The sequence below is a fragment of the Elephantulus edwardii genome, unplaced genomic scaffold, assembly GCF_000299155.1.
Source record: "Elephantulus edwardii isolate Elephantulus edwardi_28Jun2011 unplaced genomic scaffold, EleEdw1.0 scaffold00018, whole genome shotgun sequence".
NCBI lineage: Eukaryota > Metazoa > Chordata > Mammalia > Macroscelidea > Macroscelididae > Elephantulus > Elephantulus edwardii.
The window spans coordinates 17,071,486-17,078,209 of record NW_006399768.1 but is presented as its reverse complement, the minus strand read 5'-3'; positions in this window follow the sequence as shown (position 1 = coordinate 17,078,209).

Genomic DNA, 6,724 nt, shown 5'->3' with positions numbered 1-6,724 from the left:
TGTTTTTATAAATTGATTAAAACTAAAACCAAATACAGTACAATAAAGCCAATTTCAACTTACAGTAACCTTATTGGACAGAGTAAAACGGTCATATTAAGTTTTTCAATACTAATTTATAAAAACAGAGCACTACTATCTTTCTATTTTGGAGCAGCTGCTGTTTTTGAACTGTCAACCTCTCTGTTAGTTGATAAATAGAGTGAAACTAAATAACCATTTAATATAAAGTCAGTAAATCTGCATTGATGATGTTGCATTTTATTCTCTTTCCTATTTAGAGGGGGTTATGTCATATCCATCAATAGTTGGGAATTGTACTCACTAAAGCAGAGCCCTAACATACAGAAGTGCCAAACTGATGAAAAAGCGAACTGAAAAGAAATGAAGCAATCTCTAATGAACAGGCGAACATGACTTGTATAGCACTGAAAAATCAATGAGGTGAAACAGCTTCCTCCATTAAATGAATAAGTTGAAAATCAACCTATCATTGAACCCTGTAATTTCTCATCTTCAGACTCAACCATACACATGGCATCACCATTTTAAAGTGCCAGATGTTTACTGTGGAGAATACTATAAAACATATTTATTTAACAGCCTCCACCTTCTCATTAACATATTGCATGTTGATACTGTGACATGTTCAGTAGTCAGCGATGATCTAACTACCAAAAAACCAAATTCCTTTTAAAACTTCACATAATTTATAGCAGGTAGGGTATATGAAGATTCCTAATATGGTTTCTGTAGGATGATATTCCTTCTGTTTTCTTCTCATTTAGCAATTTCTTTTAAAATATTCTCTGGTGTTTAACTGACTTCCTAAATGATGGACATGCTCCAACTTTTGCCTTAAGCCTTCATCTCTTTTCCATTATTTTGTTTTCTTCTCTATGACACTTACCTAACAATTTTCAAAATCTCAGCTATGATCTGTACACAGCTGACTTCCGGTTATATGTCTACTTCCTCTTCCAACTATCAGTCTCTAATTTCAACTTCAGGACATAAGTTTAAATGCCATATGGTCAGTTTGACACTTCTACCCATTTGCCTTAGTCTGACTTTGTCCCCTTTTGTTTCATATGTTCAAGAAACTTTGGAGCCTGTGATTCAAACACTTTTCTATTTTGTAGGAGAAAAGGATGAGTAGGACACAGCTCCTGCCCTTGCACAACTAACAGCTTAGAAACATACAAACAGATAAAAATAATTGAATGTGACAGGTAGTGCAATAGAGCCAAGATCTGTAGGGACATAGAGTCGTTCTCCCCATAGTCACCTCATTTCCACTAATTGCATCACCATTTCCTCAGTCCTCCAAATTTGACACCTCAGATTTATCCTTTCTTCCTTTTGTCAGTAATTACTTTCCATTTAATTTCTGAGCCTTAGTTTGAATAAGTTCTTGATTTTATATGTCTTTGCATCTTAAGTGCATCTTTCCCTCTAACATGCTAGTAATTTCACTCTTCACTCTTGCCTCTCTGGCTTCCTGAACCTATTAAAAATGCTCCAGGATTGGACATTAGTCTGCTTTCAGTTCTTCAGTGAATAACTGTTCTCGCAGTCAAAATGAGTTACATGATGCTTCTTCCCAAGCAAATTTTTGGTTAATGTTATTGTTGTTATGTGCCGCCGAGTCACCTGCGACTCATAGTGAGACTATGTACAACAGCTCTAAACTCTGTACTCTCCTGTGCAAATCTCACCATCTCCAACACACCTGCCCCCATTATTACCCCAGTACTGAATCAATACATCTTATCTAGGGTCTTCCTCTCCTGTGCTGTCCCTCTACTCTCCCAAGCATGATATCCCTCTGCAAGGACTGGACCTTCCTTGCAACATGTCCAAAGTATGTCAGACAAAGCTTCAGAATCCTTGACTCCAAGGAGCAGCCCAGCTTCACCCTCTCCAGGACAAACCTGTTAGTTTTCCTAGCAGTCCATGGTTTATTTAATACTCTTCTCCAGCACCACAGTTCAAAAGCATCAATTCTCCTTCTATCATCCCTAGTCACTGTCCAGCTCTCTGATGCATAGTAAGTGATTGCAAAGACCATGGCATGTATCAGGCGCACCTTAGTCTCCAGACTGACATCTTTGCACTTCAGCACTTTAAAGAGGTCTTTAACCACAGCCTTTTTCATTTCAATACATCTTTTCATTTTCTGGCTGATATAATGCCAAGAGTGTTGACTGTTCATCCAAGCAAACCCCAACTGTGAACAATCTCAATTTCTTCACCAACCATTTTGATGCTGCCAAGCAGCCTAGTGGTGAGAATCTTTATTTCTTGATATTGAGTCTCAATACATGCTGAAAAATGCAGTCCCTCACCTTCCAAAGCAAGTGTGTCAGTTCCTCTTCAGTTTCAGCATGCAAGGTTGTGTCATCTGCATAACGCAGTTATTAAGTTATTAATCTTATCCTGGGCTCCCAAAAGTTCTTAAGGAATATTGAGGAATCACTGTGTAGTGCTCTCCAAACAACTGACTTCTACTAGTGGTACCTTAAAAGTCTGTATATCTGCTCTCCCAGTCACAGCTCTGACACTCTACAGATCCATTCTGTTATATATACATGAGTCAGAATTAACTTGAGAAAAACTAATCACAACAATACATCACCAACAGTTAGATCAAATCTCAGTTGTCAACCTATCTTTCAACATAAACATAAATTGTTGTCTATGAATTCTCACGGATCTTCGTTTGTAATACTTTCACACTTAGAATATTTTGCAGTGTACTACAGTTTCATGCATACATGCATAATTATACACACATGAGCAACACATATTCATGCCCACATATACACACCACTTTCCTTATTAGAAGAGAAGTTTATATAGTGGAAAAAAATTTTACAGCAAGACTAATCTGCCATTAACAAACTGTCATAGCTTACTCAAGTTTCTTAACCTCTCTGAGATTTCATTTTATCAACCATAAAAGTAAATGTAATAAATAATGTAAAGCACCTTGTAGAAGACATGGCATATTGCAAGTACTCAATAAAGGTTAGCTATAATAACAATAATGAATATTGTAAGGAGTAACATTTGGTAGAAAGCAATTATGTTCTTCTATTCCATTATCTTCAATAGGGTCTAACAAGGGGCTTATACTTGACCTTCAATTAGTGCATTTTCTATTATTAAATACAGAGATGTGTTCTTCTTCCAAACAATATGATTTTTCTCTCAGAACACCTCTATTCTGCCTCCAGCCTCAGATATTGTTTAGTACTTAGTACTGTTTCCCAATTACCTAGGATTCTCTTTCCATAATTATTTTCTACTCCTGCATCTATAGTTTCTATAGCAACCATTATGACATATATTCCTAAACCTTTATGAACATTATTTTCACAATCTTCTAGACTTCATCACATTATTAAAATGCAAAAATGCAGTACACTCTATAAGTGTCTCATGTTTTTAACAAACTCATCCTATTGGTGTCCAAGAGTTTCTTTACTAAGCTCCTTTTCTTTGGTGTTCTTTGGCTTCCCAGTGACCATGTTTTTGGGTCAGAAGAGTTATAGTTTAACCATGGCGATACATGATTTCAGAAAGAGCTCTAATGGCCTACTGGGAAAGGTGTGCTGACAACATAAAGGTAATAGGTTTGAATCTATTAGTTTCTCTGCATAAGAAATATAAACAGGTTCCTCTCATGTGCTTTACAGTATCTGAAAATCCTCTGAAGGGTCAACTTTGAGTCAGTTACTACCCAACAACACATCATAACAACACATGATCTCAAAGTGCCTTAGTGGTTCATGTATGGGCTGCTAACTCAAAGTTTGGCAGTTCGAATGTGTCCGGTGGTTTCACCTCAACAAAGGAAGATTTAGTGATCTAGTTGCAGAAATATTATAGCCAAATAAACACCATGGGGCAGTTCTGCTGTTTAACAGAATCATTTTGAGTTAGAATTAACTTGACAAAATTCAACAATATGATGCCAGAATTTAAATTCTTAAGAATTTAAGCTTGTCTACTTCTCTTTGAAGCCTTCAATATAAAAAGCATTTATGATTGTCCAACTTATATTGGAAAATTGGAAAGTAAATAACTGTAGTAAAGCTCTACTGGTAATTTTGTATATGGTTTAGTTGAAAGCAGTCTAAGAAGGGTTGAAAGGCTAACAAGTAATAAGACATGAAAAGGATTTCTAGAAAAATATAAAACAATATTAACTCTGACAACAGTATGGGATGGGGAAGATTATATAGAGTCACTTTATTTTACTACTATAAAATAGGGCAGTGTGAAAAGAATATATTTTAAATGGAAAATATATCCAAAGTTCTTCCTTTATAAAATGTTTTATATAAAATGCACAGTACACTAATTACAAAATGAAAGTTACATATGTTATATGTGTATATATATATATATATAATTATGCATTTGTCCACAAATGTTTTTGAAGTTATTTTGAAAATTAAACATTTCTATACTTTCATATATATAGATTAACTTTGAAATAAAACAATTACAATTGTAACATTGGTTCAATGTTTATACAATAATGTTGAGTTTGATTAACTTTTTTCTCCTATCAGGTCACTATTGTATCATTATACAAATTTTTAAATTAATAACAAAGAATGTGGTGAACATGAAATTAGCTGGATTTATTCAATACTTTGCAAAAAGTATAGTAATGTTTGCTGTTACATTTTGAAAATATTTTGGCAAAAGAAGTTTTTCCTTATGTAAATAGTTAAGATACAACGTTTTTAAAAAATTAACCAAATCATAATTCTTGTATATTTTTAAAATTGCCTAAAATTCAATTTGATTATTACTGGAATTTAGATAATGTTAAGAGTGGTTCATGGAGCATCTGAAAAACTAAATATGGTAAGGCAGGAGCAGCATAGACTTTTTTTTTCAAATATACCAAACAATTTAATGTCCAACAGATTAAGAAAGTATAGTACTTTGAGTTGTAGCTGTTCTTTCAAAAGAAATTATCTTCATCGATACTAGACAAAATTACACAGTTTAATTTCTGCATTGATAGAGAGGTAAAACAATATGGCCCATACCAAATAAGCCTATATTTCTATCGTTAGGTGCCATGGTGATTACTAAAATTCACAGAGACCCTATGAAGAAACAGATCTGAACCTTTCCTTATTCTGTGCCATCACTTCCCATCCTGTGAGTCAGAGGGACTGTGTCTATCCCGGTTGTTAAGGGTCTTCCTCTCTTTCACTGACCATCCACATTTCTAAGCTAGCTTATTCTGCACTCAAAGAACACTTTGAAATCTCAGTTGCTTATTACCAAATTTCAGGTGTTTTTAACATAATTATAATTGGAAGCAAGAGTGGCATCCACTTTCTAAACAACATGCCTCTTGAGACTGTATGAACTTTGGTAAATGATGATAGCTATAGAAAGGATTCAGGTCATTTGTTCACAGGGTCGCTATGCTTGTCTTGATGGCAATCAACAACAACAGTTATTGTTAAAGGGCAACTCTGGCGTCATAGTAGGCTAAGTGTTGAAAAGTTAGTTTGAACCCAGGAGCTGCTCTACAATGGAAGATGAGGCTGTCTCCTCCCATTAAGGCTTGTAGCCTCTGACCCTCAATGGACAGTCACTGTAAATCGGAATCCAGATGAGTGTAGTGCGGTTTTGTCTTAATGATAATGAAGAAAAGCATTTCAAACTATATTCATGAGAATTTTATCTGTATTGGCAACAATTACTCAAAATATCTATTCTGAATATTATAATTCTCTGTACCTTTATGAAAAACACTTATTTTCGTGAACTGAGGGCTAAGTTTACATATAAATTCTCCTGACTTTGTTGAAAAGCTCTAGAAAATCTTAAAGGATGGAATATAACTAAAGACCTGAGAAGAAAGAAAATTAGTTAATGAGATAAAATGCAAACACTTTTACACATAGAGGATACATTGAGGGGGGAAAAATCTTTTGCCCTTTAGTCAATTTAGATCCATGGTGACACACAATCAGGTTTCTGTGGACCATCAGGCCTACATTTTGGGTGCTGATGTTGCTGTGTACCATTGAGTCAAACAGAACCACAGCTAAGCCTCCAGCATGTTTTCAGAGCAGTTAATCACACGGGTAGAGATTGTCTATTTTTTCTTTAGTGGAGCTGCTGGTGGATTTGAACTGTGTGCATTTGGAATTACAATGCAGCTCCTTACCACTGGGCCACTAGACAATAACTTACAGAGTATACCACCAGAGATTTTTAGACATTTGTTCTATTATTTAATTAGTGATATTTCAATTGTGTTGTGGGTAGTAAGTATTGAAAACAGTCAACAGTGAGAATGATTCCCCCCCAAATGTTTTTAATCACTTATATTCTTTATATCCTAATTGAGATTCCATAAAAATCAGAAAAATATACAAAACTTTATAAAGTTCTATGCAAACTGTTCCCTTGATATCTTTCTTATATCACATCTTACTCTGTTTCTTCATGAAAAACAAACAAACAACACCTTGACCATTTTCTAAAAATGGACTTTTTTCCTGGTAAGGATTTTTCATCCAGACTTTCTCACAGCCTTTTGAGTTATTAATATCAATTCTCCAAAAGGCATTCTCTAGCAGGTAAAATTGTTGTTGTTGTTATGTGCCGTCGAGTCGTTTCCGACTCATAGCGACCCTATGCACAACAGCCCTAAACCCTGCTCTATCCTGCGCCAACC